Genomic DNA, 14,557 nt, shown 5'->3' on the forward strand with positions numbered 1-14,557 from the left:
GTCTATGTTGCCCAGGCTGGTCTTGAACTCCTGAATTTAAGTGATCCTCCTGCCTTGGCCTCCCAAAGTGCTGGGATTGCCAAGTGTGAGCCAGTGTGCCCACCTGGGATTTCCACTTCTGTGTAGCAAACGGGCTGAGGGAGGAGAGACCTTATTAATAGGTGGAGGCAGCAGTGGGATGAGGCGGGAAACTTTGGAGGCTGACAAAGGCCAAGATGACTACTGACGCTGTCATGCTATTGATTATTGATTTTGGACATGATGTTCTGACAGGTCTGTTGAGTTTCCATTATGACAGAGCACCATGGTGGCCACAGTGGTAGGTGGGACCGAGCTTCTGCTTTGAACTTAAAAAATACATGGTGTAAATCATGATATGACATATGAGGAAATAGATTGTAGCCATTATTCAACTTTTTTTTTTTTTTTTTTTGAGACAGAGTCTCGCTCTGTTGCCCAGGCTGGAGTGCAGTGGTGCGATCTCGGCTCACTGCAACCTCCACCTCCCGCGTTCAAGTGATTCTCCTGTTTCAGCCTCCTGAGTGGCTGGGATTACAAGCTCGTGCCACCATGCCCGGCTAATTTTTGTATTTTTAGTAGAGATGAGGTTTCACCGTGTTGGCCAGGCTGGTCTCAAACTCCTGACCTCAAGTGATCTGCCCACCTTGGCCTCCCAAAGTGCTGGGATTATAGATGTGAGCCACCATGCCTGGCCCCACTCTTAATCATTTTTATGAAAATGTGGGAAAATGCTTTTGACATATCATTAATGAAAACAAAAGGGGGAATACCATACTGTCTATACTCTTGATTACAAGGTTGTAGAACAAGTGTGGATGTAGAAGGTAATGTGCAAAACAGGAAAAGGCTGTTTTGAGTTAGAATATTGGGATTATGGGTGATTTTGATTTTTAAACATTTTTTTTTCCTTTAAGGTTGCTATCACATAGCCCTTTACATTGAAAATAAATGCAGTAAGCATTTCAATGTACATATGTGAAGGCAACATAAGAACTGCTTTGGATGATGTTAACAATACTGAAAACTTCAGTAGTATCCCCTTACTGTATGAAGAATTAGTTATCAGGTTCCAATGAGGGAGGAGCAAATGCAAGACAGTCAGGAGAAGGTGCTGGCAGTGTGGTCACCCGCCTCTCTTTCCTTTCAGAAAAGCTGGTTGCTAAGACTCCAGCAAGCAGCCTGTCTCTCTTCAGTTCAATCCACTGCAATGTTTCTTTGCAACCAAAAATGACTCCCCTACCGCTGGCTATCTTGGTTCTCAGAGCATGAGTTTCTGACCACATTTGTGTGAATTGTCCTCAGTCTCAGAGGAGAAAGTAATGGAGACAGTCTTGCCTACTCCTCCTCTGTCTACTGGAACCTTGATTCTAAGCTCTTCCTGTCTTGTATCCTATTAGCCAACAAACTCAGCTTCCACTAGGATATACACAAGAGCTGCACACTGCATGATGATACGGGTTGTGAAGTGTTGATCCATCCTCAGTTTACGGGCTTGTTTCTTTGAGAGTTGAGGCATGAGATAGGGAGAGATAGGGACGTTAGCCCTCAAGATGGAGAGCTGCTTATTGCAGAGTGCTAATTAGTGCTGGAAGTTTGCCACCTGTAACCCTGCTTCATGTAAGAGGGAGAGACAGATGTTCTTTAGCAGAAACAAGAGACATGCACAGGTTCACCACATTCTGTAAGATTATTGGGTTTTCTAGGTACAATTTGAGGGCATAGCCAAACATTAGCCCAGTTTTCTGACCCCATAGCTTCCTGTCTCTTCTACCTAGTTCATAATTTGGTAGAGCAAAATGCAACTCACTGCCACTCAGATGTGCAGAGGAAAGTGAGTGCAATTTAAAAATGTTCCATCTTTAACATGGTCTGTTCTCCTGAGGTCCACCCACACCCACCCACTGATTAGTGGAAAACATTAATTTTATATTCCATCTTGTTTAAACATGGTCCGATCTGTTCACTGAATTGGCCCCTTTAGGAAACTGTCTTGCATTTGGATACAGATACTCAGTCTCCAAGACTGCCCGTCCTTCACTTCTTCTGGCTCCAAGATGGTGTCTGGTGGTATCAGAGAAGGGTTTACATTTTCTTACAGCAACAGCAAACACTTGGAGTCCTCCATGATGGTGTCCACTCCCACTGCGTTCCCTGGGTGATGAGTTTGACCCACCTGAATTCCTCTTGCCCCACTGACGGCTGAGGCTGGAGTGCCTTGTGACCTGGTCTTCCCTTATGTGACTAGGGTTCAATAGGGGCACCCTAGCTGCAGTCGTTGAGTGTCTGCCCTGTCCTGCCCCTGCCTTCCTGCCCAGCTGCCCTCCCCAGCTTCTGCCATGAGTCTCCTCATCCTGCCATGGCAGGCAGACTGGATATGATCATCTGTCCTTGACGTCAACCTTGAACTTATTTAATGCTCCCTTTCCCTGTCCAAGTGCAAGCCTTGACAGGGATACGGGGGGTCCCCCACCTGCCTGCTTTGTCTCCTCACTCTCTTTTTTCTCTCTCCTCCATCTACCAAGCCAGAAAAAATGTGGGCTTTTCATTTACTTCTCCTACATCGTATCTTCCTTCATTGTGCTTCCAGCTAAGCTTTAATGATGAAGTGGGATCTCTCCTATGCACTGCAGGGGAACTCTGTGGGCTGAGTCCTCCAAGCCCACATGCTGACATGCCGAAGGAAGAAAGAAACTTGGGGGATCCTTTCTTTAGATAACAGTCTGGCTTGCAAAATGTGTTTTTGCTGCTTAATGCTATTTTTGAATATAGCAGCACAATATTACCTTTTTACCCTTCTCTTGGAGTTCCATTTATGACAAATTCTAATCCCCCTCCACAGACAGATGCCTAGGGTGAACTAGGGCAAGAGTTTTTGTATTTGTGGAAACTCTATTTATAATTCTATTCTGGGAATCTTTTACTTGGCATTCGATGTGCCTAAAACCAAGCTTTTCTTCCACTGCCAGCTTAGTTTTCCTAAAGTTATACTTTGATCGTGTCACTCCCGCCCAAAAGCCTTCTATGGCTCCCCGTTGCCATTGCGTGAGCTCCTTTGGCTCTAACCCTCTCCACCTTCACCTCCCCAGATTCTCCTTCATAGCTTTCTCCTTAGCAGGCCTGTCACCTCTTTCTTCTTGCCTTCTTCCAAGTCTCTGCTCACCTAAATATACCACCTCCCTCTTCTTTCTGCCTATTCAAATTCCAGCATCCTCCAAAACCTGTACCAATCCCACCCGTTCCATGAAGTTCTTCGCATCAGCTGAGTAAACGCTCTCCGCTCTGCTGTTCCACAGCACTTATTGGACACGTAGTCCAGCCTGCTTTGTTGAGTTGGCACAATGGAAGTCCTGCCTTGGAGGTGGCCCATTGGTGACTGGGAGACATGTCCAGAGACCAAGAGTCAAGCGTGCTAGATAAAATCAACTTCAAAGGCAAAATGTCTTCCAGAAAAGGAGCAGGCGGAGAAGGACTTACTGACTTAATTAACGAATCAGTACTCCTAATAGATTAAATAAGAAAATGTGGGCCAGGCGCGGTGGTTCACGCCTGTAATCCCAGCCCTTTGGGAGGCCGAGGCGGGTGGATCACAATGTCAGGAGTTCGAGACCAGCCTGGCCAATATGGTGATATCCCATCTCTACTAAAAAATACAAATATTAGCTGGACATGGTGTAGTCCCAGCTACTTGGGAGGCTGAGGCAGGAGAATTGCTTGAACCTGGGAGGCGGAGGTTGCAGTGAGCCGAGATCACACCACTGCACTCCAGCCTGGGTGATAGAGTGAGACGTCATCTCAAAAAAAAAAAAAAAAAAAGAAAAAGAAAGAGAGAAAGAAAAAAGAAAATGTGTCAGTGGAAGTGAAGGGTGAACACGGATTGCAGAGCCATGTCCAGGCAGCATGTCTCTGGCCCTGACCAGGTGATATGACCCCATGGTCTCCAGGGTAACCTGTCCCTGCAGGGGGAAGTGAGTGGCTGTGGCAGTCGTTGTGGATGACACCAGCTCAGTCTCTGGTTCCTGCCTTTCACTGACATTTGTCTTCCATCTGGACATCCCTAGGGGTGTTGACTGGTTGATCTAAACATTCCAGTATGCGAGTCCTCTTTCGGCCTACAGCTCACACATTAGCGACCAGCTAGTCCAGCAGTCTCAGGAGCTCAGCTGTGTGAGTCAATGTCAAGGGCTTGCCTTGGATCAGAGCCTGGAATGTGATGGCCACGTCAATATCCTGTCTCCAGGGTGCTCTGTGTGAACTAAGGTCATCTTCCCTGGGGGTGTCTCTGCAGCATAGGGAAGCATCCCCTCTGTTTTCCTAACAGACTCTAGGTGGGACAGGGCGGGCGATGCTTCCACTATTGGTTTGTACCTTCATAGCGAGTAGCCCCGTCCCTTGCATTCAGTTATAGACATACAGTAAGTATTTGTTGAACTGGACCTGGAAACTGCTCCCCAAGAAAAAAGATGTTGGAGAAATTCTTAACAACAATTTATGGACCATTGGTCCAGAGGTGAGACCTGCAAATAAAAAGGGTGAAAATTGTAAAGAATGCAGGTGTGTGTCCTCATGGGTGTGTCCCAGGGAAAGCGGAAATTACTGAAGAAGCTGGGGGAACTCCAACAATATTCCCTGGGCACTGTGCCCAGAAGGGGCACAAAGATGAGTAGCATATGGTCTCGAGCTGGGGACTTTAATAGCTCACAGGCTACTTGAGACAAAGAAATATAGAAATACATTCTCCAGGCTGAGGACTGGTCCCCTCAGAATACAGACAGGCCTGTCATGTTGTCTACATATCTCAGGTGGGCTAATGACAAGTCCTCATAGATTAAGGACTGGCCCCCTCAGGGTGAGGACAGGTTCCTTCAGGCTGGGAGGTAGGGGACATATCTCTTCTCTCCTACTCGGTCTCCCAGCCTCTTGCCCTCAGACAGGCTGTCTCCTCCAGCTGGGGCCTGGCTTTGCTTCTAGTGGACACTCATGGCCTTGTCTCTAGAGGAGGTTTCCTCTTTAAGACAATGCACTATTAAGCCAGGCGCAGTGGCTCATGCCTGTAATCCTTGCACTTTGGGAGGCCAAGGCGAGTGGACCACCTGAGGTCAGGAGTTCGAGACCAGCCTAGCCAACATGGTGAAACCCCCATCTCTACTAAAAATACAAAAATTAGCTGGGCATGGTGGGGCATGCTTGTAATCCCAGCTACTCGGGAGGCTGAGGCAGGAGAATCGCTGGAACCCGGGAGGTGAAGGTTGCAGTGAGCTGAGATGGCACCACTGCACTCCAGCCTAGACAACAGAGCGAGACATCGTCTCAAAACTAACAAACGCTACTAAAAAAACACAATTCACAAAACCTAAAATATAGAGGGATTAAGCATTTGTACAACAAGGTATATTTAAATCTAAATAGACTATCTGCAGGGTTCCTGTCAGATTTTCAATTTATAAAAATGTTACTTACATACAACTTTTCGGGAACCATTTTATTGATAGAAACAGCTCACCTGATGAACCTCCAAATGTTCACTGTGGGGTCTGGGTGTGTGGAGGAGTCTCCCACAGGGGAGATTTGACCAAGGGTCTTCAGTTTCTTGCTGGGACCACATGGGCTGGTGCAGAGAGGATATCCCAGTTGATCGGGGTAGGAAACGGCAGCACTACAAAACCCTAGGGAGGCAGAAAAGGAACAGGGACGGTTCCTAACCCTAACTGTCCCAAAGAACGGACAATTTGATAAGGGAACACAGGAAGAAATCATAGGTCAGGGAGGGTCTCCCACTTAATTCCAGAATCTATCTTCCCTGCTTAAAGCCAAAGAGGTCTATAAAAATATCTTCCAACCTCTGCAGATGTAACAGACATTTATAGAGGAAGATTTTCAGATTTGTTCCCATGGGTAGAGAGTGCCTGGAGAAAGACACCACCATTTCAGCTTCATGTGAACCCTGCAGGAACAAATGGACACAGGAACATCCAGAGTGACAGGACAGTGAGTTGAGTCTGTGCCGTTGACATGGGACTCTGCAGACAGAGAGAATGAGACCTCTCTGCACTCACTGTTGTTGACACCAACAAATGGCTGTAATATTACAGAACTTGTGAGGCTGAAAATAACTCAAGCACAAGGAGAATGATGAGAAAAGTTGATCTGGACCAGAACCAGGGAAGACTATGCCAGACATGCTCAGTTAGGGATTGAAGTAGCACCTAGTGGGTGAAATTGGCTGTGAACTCCAGACTCCCTCTGGAGTGTTTTTGTTGTTGTTGTTGTTGTTTGTTTGTTTTTGTTGTTGTTTTTTAGACAGAGTCTTCCTCTGTCACCCAGGCTGGAGAATGCAGTGGAATGATCTCGGCTCACTGCAACCTCTGCCTCCTGGTTCAAGCGATTCTCCTGCCTCAGCCTCCCGAGTAGCTGTGATTACAGGCACCCGCCACTGTGTCTGGCTAATTTTTGTATTTTTAATAAAGACGGGGTTTCACCAAGTTGGCCAAGCTGGTCTCGAACTCCTGACCTCAGGTGATCCGCCCTTCTTGGCTTCCCAAAGTGCTGGGTGGAGTGGTATTTTTATATCTGGAGTGATATTTTTATTTTACATGTATGCTTATATCCAGAATGCCCTTTTCATTTTCTATGTATGTTTCTGAGCCTGGGTGCCTCTGAACAGTTCATTCTATAGCCTGGGTTCCGTTTTCTGCAAGTGAACTTTGGGATCCAACTGCAGCTGTCCAAAATGCAAGAACCTCTGAAGGAGTGTTCAGGCAAAGACATGTCCTGGCTCTACTTTGCTTTCTAGAGAGGAGCCTGGAAGGGTGAACTCTGTTGGAAGAGGCCGTGCCTTGTCCCTGCTCATGACTGCCCTGCATTCTCTTTTCTTGGGCTGGTGCCAGCCTGAGTAGGAGAATTGGGTTTGCTGCCTGGCAGACTCCTGGTTGGGGGCTGTTGGCGCAGAACTTGGTGGAGACACTGAAGTAGCACCCAGGCCCAGCTGCATCCAGTCATGGTGACTTAAGCTCCAGGGCTGGATAGCTACCTGGAGCCAGTTCTTGATTTTGAACGTGTAGATAGGAGACTGCAATCAGCAGATTTGCAATCTTCTGCCTGCTTGCTTTGACTCCCTAAGGTTTCATTTACTCTTGAATCTAAAAGATGTTTACTTAAAAAGTAAACAGGTTCATGCAGCTGAGTAAATACTGGCAGAACATTTCACAAAATCTTCCGAAAGACCAGACAGACTGTCAAGATGAAGGCTCCTGTGTAACAGAAACACCCGCCAGGCCCATTCATTCACTCTTGAGGAAAAAATGAATGATATGTATTTTGAGCACCGACTTAGACTTCTGAGGTCCCTCTGCCTCAACTGCCTGGACTTGCTGGCTCCTGCTGCCCTCATCTTTGTCTGGCCCCCACCCAACCTCGCTCTGACACCCAGCTGAGCTTCTACTCCTGGACTTCAGATTTCTGCCTCTTTCTGAGAATATGTCTCCAAGCCTTCTTGTCAGCATACTGAAATAGAAGTTTTCATTTCTCATCATGACAGATTTAAGGCACTGTGAGTCTTGAATTAGAATTACTCCCTTGATACTCTTTAATCCTTCATAATACCCTTCTGGGCAGCTGTAGCGCTGGGGCGGAGCCATTAGTTATTTTCTGGATGTGACACAAAGTAGCTGATGGATTTCTCACAGCCCCTGTCATTTTTTTTTTTTTTTTTTTGAGATGGGGTCTCGCTCAGTTGCCCAGGCTGGAGTGCAGTGGCACATCTCGGCTCACTGCAAGCTCCGCCTCCCAGGTTCACACCATTCTCCTGCCTCAGCCTCCCGAGTAGCTGGGACTACAGGCGCCCCCCACCACGCCCGGCTAATTTTTGGTATTTTTAGTAGAGACAGGGTTTCACTGCGGTAGCCAGGATGGTCTTGATCTCCTGACCTCATAATCTGCCTGCCTCGGCCTCCCAAAGTACTGGGATTACAAGCGGGAGCCACCGCGCCTGGCCTGTCATTTTTTTCTTAAGCCACTTCAGTAGCCAGTGAATAGTAAGCATCACTATGAATTTTTTTTTTTTTTTTTTTTTGAGACGGAGTCTCTCGCTCTGTCTCCCAGGCTGGAGTGCAGTGGCGCAATCTCGGCTCACTGCAACCTCCACCTCCCAGGTTCAAGAGATTCTCCTGCCTCAGCCTCCAAGTAGCTGGGATTACAGACTTGTGCCACCATGCCCAGCTAATTTTTGTATTTTTAGTAGAGACAGGGTTTCACCATGTTGGCCAGGCTGGTCTTGAACTCCTGACCTCAAGTGATCTGCCTGCATCGACCTCCCAAAATGCTGAGATTACAAGCATGAGCCACCGGGCCCGGCCTTCACTATGAATTTTTGCTTTGTAATAGTTCGATTTAAGTGCAACTTTCCTAAAATGTGTTGATTTTATAAAGTGACAACAATACATTGCATATCAACCCCCCAAATACACAAAAGGCCTTCCTTGTAAAGGGCAGATGAGAGAGGCTTGGGGTGGCCTACAAGTTCCCTGGTGCGTAACCAGGTGGTTGCTGCTCAGCAGCATTTGCAAAACAAAACCATTCTCTATGTTTCCCTTTTCTGGATTTTTTTGGGGGGGCCATATTTCTATTTGTGTGTGAGGCCACCTCAGTGCTTCCTGCACTATTTATCATTTTCTCAATACATTCCTTATCTTAAAGGAAAACTTCCTATCAATGCTATATATATGTTACCCGTATTTATTCTGATACATTTTAAAATAAATAGTAGAATAAAAACAGTCGTTTGTGTATCACCTAAAATCTTTTCACATACTCCTAATATTATGCATACCTCAGTTAGATAAAGATCTGTGTGATCACTGCAATGATAGAAGTTTGTACAAGGTGTAGGCCGGGCGCGGTGGCTCATACCTGTAATCCCAGTACTTTGGGAGGCCGAGGCGGGTGGATCATTTGAGGCCAGGAGTTTGAGACCAGCCTGGCCAACATGGTGAAACCTCGTCTCTACTAAAAATACAAAAATTAGCCGGGCGTGGTGGCGCAAACCTGTAATCCCAGCTACTTGGAAGGCTGAGGCAGAAGAATTGCTTGAACCCGGGAGGCAGAGCTTGCAGTGAGCCGAGTGTGCCACTGCACTCCAGCCTGGGTGAAAGAGCAAGATTCTGTCTCAAAAAGAAAAAAAAAAGTTTATACAATATGTAGATTTAGTAAACAGGAAGGTGAAAAATGATTATTATGCCGAGTCTATTCCTGCACTACCTTGTTTTAAGAATATTATAGCCCTGGCCGGGTGCAATGGTTCACACCTGTAATTCCAGCAATTTGGGAGACTGAAGTGGGAGGATTGCTTGAGTCCAAGAGTTTGAGACCAGCCTGGGCAACATAACAAGATCCTGTCTTTAAAAAAAAAAATTAGCCAGGCGTGGTGGCACTTACCTGTGGTCCCAGCTACTTGAGAGGCTGAGGTGGGAGGATCCCTTGAGCCTGGGAGGTCAAGGCTGCAGTGAGCTGTGATTGCACCACTGCACTCCAGCTTGGGAGATAGAGTGAGACAGGTCTCAAAAAAAAAAAAAAAAATTGTAACCCCACCCCATATCAATTCCATATTAAGTATATATATTGTTATAGAGAGAGATTTTATTTTTTAGAGCAGTTTAGATTCACAGCAAAATTGAGCTGAAGGTACAGAGAGTTCCCATATACCCACTCCTGCACAGACCATCAACATTCTGCACCAAAGAGGTTGTTACAATTGAGGAACCAATATTGACACCCTATTATCACTCACAGTCCATAACTTACATTAGGGTATATGTTTTGGCAGCTGTATAATGACAGTATCCACCATTATGACGTCATACAGAATAGTTTCACTGTCCTAAAAATCCTTCTTGCTCCATCTATTCATCCCTTTCTTCCCTCAAACCCCTGGCAACCACTGATCTTTTTACTGTCTCCATAGTTTTGCCTTTTCCAGAATGTCATATAGTTGGAATTGTACCATAAGTAGCCTTTTCAGCTTGGATTCATTCCCTTGGTAATATGCATTTAATTTTCCTCCATGCAGCTTAGTAGCTCTTTTTTTTTAAAGCATTGAATAATATTCCATTGTGTGGATATACCACAGTTTATCCATTCACCTATTAAAGGACATCTGGGATGTTGCCAAGTTTTGGCAACTATGAATAAAGCTGCTATAAACATTCTTTTATTATTATTTTTGAGATGGAGGGAGTCTCACTCTGTCGCCCAGGCTGGAGTGCAGTGGCATGATCTCGGCTCATTGCAACCTCCATCTCCTAGGTTCAAGTGACTCTCCTGCCTCAGCCTCCCAAGTAGCAGGGATTACAGGCATATGCCACCATGCCCAGCTAATTTTTTGTATTTTTAGTAGAGACGGGCTTTCACATGTTGGCCAGGCTGGTCTCGAACTCCTGGCCTCAAACAATCCGCCCGCCTCAGCCTGCCGAAGTGCTGGGATTACATGCGTTAGCCACGTGCCCAGCCTGTTGTAAACATTCTTGTGCAAGTTTTTGGGTGGACATAAGTTTTCAATTGTTTGGGTAAGTACCAAGTAGCGTGATTGTATGTTTCATTTTGTAAAAAACCCAAACTGTTTTCCAAAGTGGCTGTACCATTTTGCACTCCCATGTTCCTGTTAACTCTACATCCCCATCACCAGCATTTGGTGTTGCCAGTGTTTTGGATTTGGGCCATGCTAATAGGTATGTAGTGGTATCTCGTTGTTTTAATTTGTAATTCCCTAAGGATGTATGATGCTGAGCATCTTCTCATACACTTATTTTTCCATCTGTACATCTTTGGTGAGGGGTCTGTATAAGTGTTTTTTGTTTGTTTGTTTGTTTTTTTGAGATGGAGTCTCGCTCTGTTGTCCAGGCTGGAGTGCAATGGTGTGATCTCAGCTCACTGCAACCTCCACCTCCCAGATTCAAGCAATTCTCCTGCCTCAGCCTCCTGAGTAGCTGGGACTACAGGCACCCACCACCACGCCTGGCCAATTTTTGTATTTTTAGTAGAGACAGGGTTTCACCATGTTGGCCAGGCTGGTCTCGAACTCCTGACCTCAAGCGATCCACCCGCCTCGGCCTCCCAAAGTGCTGGGATTACAGGCATCAGCCACCGCGCCCAGCCTGTTTGAGTCTTTTTCCCATTATTTAGTTGGGTTGTTCATTTTCTTACTGTTGAGTTTTAAGAGTTCTTTGTATATTTTAGATAACAGTTTTTAATCAGAAGTGCCTTATGCAGACATTTTCTCCCAGCCTGTGGCTTGTCTTCTCTTTCTCCTGACAGTCTTTCTTTTGAAGAGCAGGCCAGGTGCAGTGGCTCATGCCTCTAATCCCAGCAATTTGAAAGGCTAAGGGTGGGTGGATCACTTGAGGTTAGGAGTTTGAGACCAGTCTGGCCAACACGGTGAAACCTCATCTCTACTAAAAATACAAAAATTAGCCAGACATACTGGCTCATGCCTATAGTTCCAGCTACTTGAGGGGCTGAGCCAGGAGAATTGCTTGAACCCAGAAGGCGGAGGTTGCAGTCAGCCAAGATTGCACCACTGCACTCCAGCCTGGGTGACAGAGCGAAACCCTGTCTCAAAAAAAAAAAAAAAGAGCCACATTAAGGATTTAATTTGGGGTTTTATTAAGAACATTTAGGCTGGGTGTGATGGCTCACACCTGTAATCCCAGCACTTTGAAAGGCTCAAGTGGGAGGATCCCCTGAGGCCAGGAGTCTGAGACTGGCCTGAGCAACATAGTGAGACACATCTCTACCAAAATAAAAAATAAAAAAAAAAAATAAAAGAGAGAGAGAGAGAAATTAGCCAGGTGTGGTGGTGCACACCTGTAGTTGTAACTGCTCAGGAGACGGAGGTGGGACAAGCCCAGGAGTGTGAGGCTGCAGTGAGCTATGATAATGCACTGCACTCCCGTGTAGGCAAGAGAACTCTTAAAAAAAAAAAACAAACCCAGAAAGCTGAGTTCCAGGGAACAGCAGTCATGCCATGCCATGTCATTGTTGCCATCACCACGATCACCATCATTGTCAACCATTTATCTAACACCTACCCAGTGTGTGTGCTGAGGCTGGAGAGAAGGATAAGAGGTGGTCCTGCCCTTGGGGCTTGCAGTCTGCTGGGATGATGAGTCCTGCAGGAAGTTAGTGGCCGAGCTGCCACTAGAGCTCAGGTCTCTCTCTGGACTCCTGGACCAGGGCTTATCCTGTTATATTGTGGCCTCTTCTATCACCACAGTCACACGGGGGTGAGTGTCCTTAGGTGAGATGCTAATTTAGACTATAGATCCTAACACATAAAAAGATTGTGTTTTGGATAAGAATGGTGATTCTGGCTCAATGCCCAGTACAGGCGTTGGGATGTTATCTGAACTGGGTGCCAGACAAAATGAGATATTAAGAATGCCTGGAGAAGGATCCGATAGGACCTGGCTTGGATCAGGTGTCCACCTCTGGGCCAGTCGTCTGTGGCCAGGGGCAGAGTCATGGCCTGTTGTGGGGTGGGGGGAGGGGGGAGGGATAGCATTTGGAGATATACCTAATGTTAAATGACGAGTTACTGGGTGCAGCACACCAGTACATGGCACATGTACGCATATGTAACTAACCTGCATGCTGTGCACATGTACCCTAAAACTTAAAGTATAATAAAATACATAAATAAATAATAAATAAAAAGAGTTGGGAAGCTCCTGCTAAAATCAAAGGGTTAGAGTCAGAGGAGCAGTGGTTCTCCCAAGAGGGCATGCTTTCCAGAAGGGAGGAGGTGTCAGGCCTCCTGTAGTAAGGAGACCAAGCGGTAAGTCCCCTCTATAATCATAGACTCTCATTCAAGAAGATACTAAAGATATTTAAAAAGGAGAGAGGCTCTGTCCTCCTGGGGTCAAGGATGTCACAGTACCCGCTCACTTAGAATGGAAAGTGAAGGGGAACAAGTTTGCGAAGAACCGAGGGCAAGAAAGCAAAAGACAACGCGCTGTGTGCGAGGTAGTTGAACTTGTGTGGAAGCTAAACTGAGTACAAATAAGGGAACAGGGAGTGGGAAATGAAGCTTCGGGAGGGAAAAGTTAGGAAGGGGCTAAACCCTGGAGAACTGGATGCCAGAACTGATGCTTTAAATTGCAGACTTTGGGACTGGGTTGCGGGATCAAATAAAGAATGCTCAGTTAAATTCAAATTTCAGAAACACAATGGGTATTTGCATGAACATACTTATGCTAAAAGAGTATTCATTGTGTATCTGAAATTCAAATTTAACTGGGCATTTTTTTTTTTCTTAAACCCGTTAATCCTACTTGAGGAGCCAGTGAAGGGTTTTGAGCCAAGGCTTGCCTGAGGCCATTGACGCGATCCAAACTCCAGAACCTCTTACCTCCAAAATCTTGGGCAGTGAAACTGATGCCCATTACAGTGAATCAGGCTTTGCCAGCTACTTGGTTCCTTTTGAATTCTCCCAGAAAGACTGAATCCCCAGCATGGAGTGTTAAGTATAGTCTTTTAATGTCCCAATGCTTTCGGCTCTGGCACATCTATCCTTTGTCACCGTGGTAACTCAATCGGAGCCACAGAATTCAATTAACCAAATGCCCCATTTCCCTGAGGATGACTAAGTAGTCAAACTCCCCAGGCTTGCTGACATCATCCTTGATCTATTCCTTCGGTGAGCTTGGTTATAAACACAGATGGAAATTGAGAAAAAAGAATCACAGATTTGCAAACGTGTTGCTGTCTCTTCTGTCCCCATCCTTACTCTATGGTGGAGAGGTCGCAGGGCGGGGCCTTGGGAAGCCGCACAGCTCTGGCTTCCCGGATAGCTGTGAGAAGCAGCACAGTGCGTCTTCACAGCCAGGACCCCGGGGGAGTTGTTATAGCACACCCAGGAGCACACTCCCTCAGCAATTTTCACTTACAGCAGAGAGGAGTCTGTCGGGAAAACATGCACCCTCTACAAAGGAGTGATTCAGATGACCTGGTCTCAGCTTCCAGCTCCTCTGCTCTCCAGCCCTTCACACACTCCCCATCACAGGAAGATTTGTTAAAAGCCAACCAAGAAAGAGAGAGAATTTGAGATCCTGCACAAACAATCCTAGAAGGTGCCAGAAGCTGCCGGAAGCTTCTTCTCTTCCAAGAAGCCACCACTTTGACTGCAGCCACAAATGACTGCCCACTCCTGCAGGAGGACAGGAGGACAGGAGGACCCCAGAGCCCTATGTGCTCTGCCCCTGTCTACAGACCTGCCTCTCACCGCATGCCCACAGTCACCACATGTCAGCCATAGCAAACTACCTGGGGACCCCCAAGCGCCCTGCTTGTGGGGCTCCACACCCTGGTGCCAGTTCTACTTTCAGCCTAGGGTCCTCCACCTGCCCTCTGCCTCGATGGCTCAGTAGAGCCTTCAGAGCTCACACATCAGCTCCTCCAAAAAGTGGTGCCGGACCCTGCCTCCTGTCCCTGAAAACCGAGCTCGCTCTGTCACACTTAACATGTTGTGCTCGACCTATTCTTCTACACT

Source organism: Hylobates moloch, unplaced genomic scaffold (assembly GCF_009828535.3).
Source record: "Hylobates moloch isolate HMO894 unplaced genomic scaffold, HMol_V3 SCAFFOLD_13, whole genome shotgun sequence".
In the NCBI taxonomy this organism is placed as follows: domain Eukaryota; kingdom Metazoa; phylum Chordata; class Mammalia; order Primates; family Hylobatidae; genus Hylobates; species Hylobates moloch.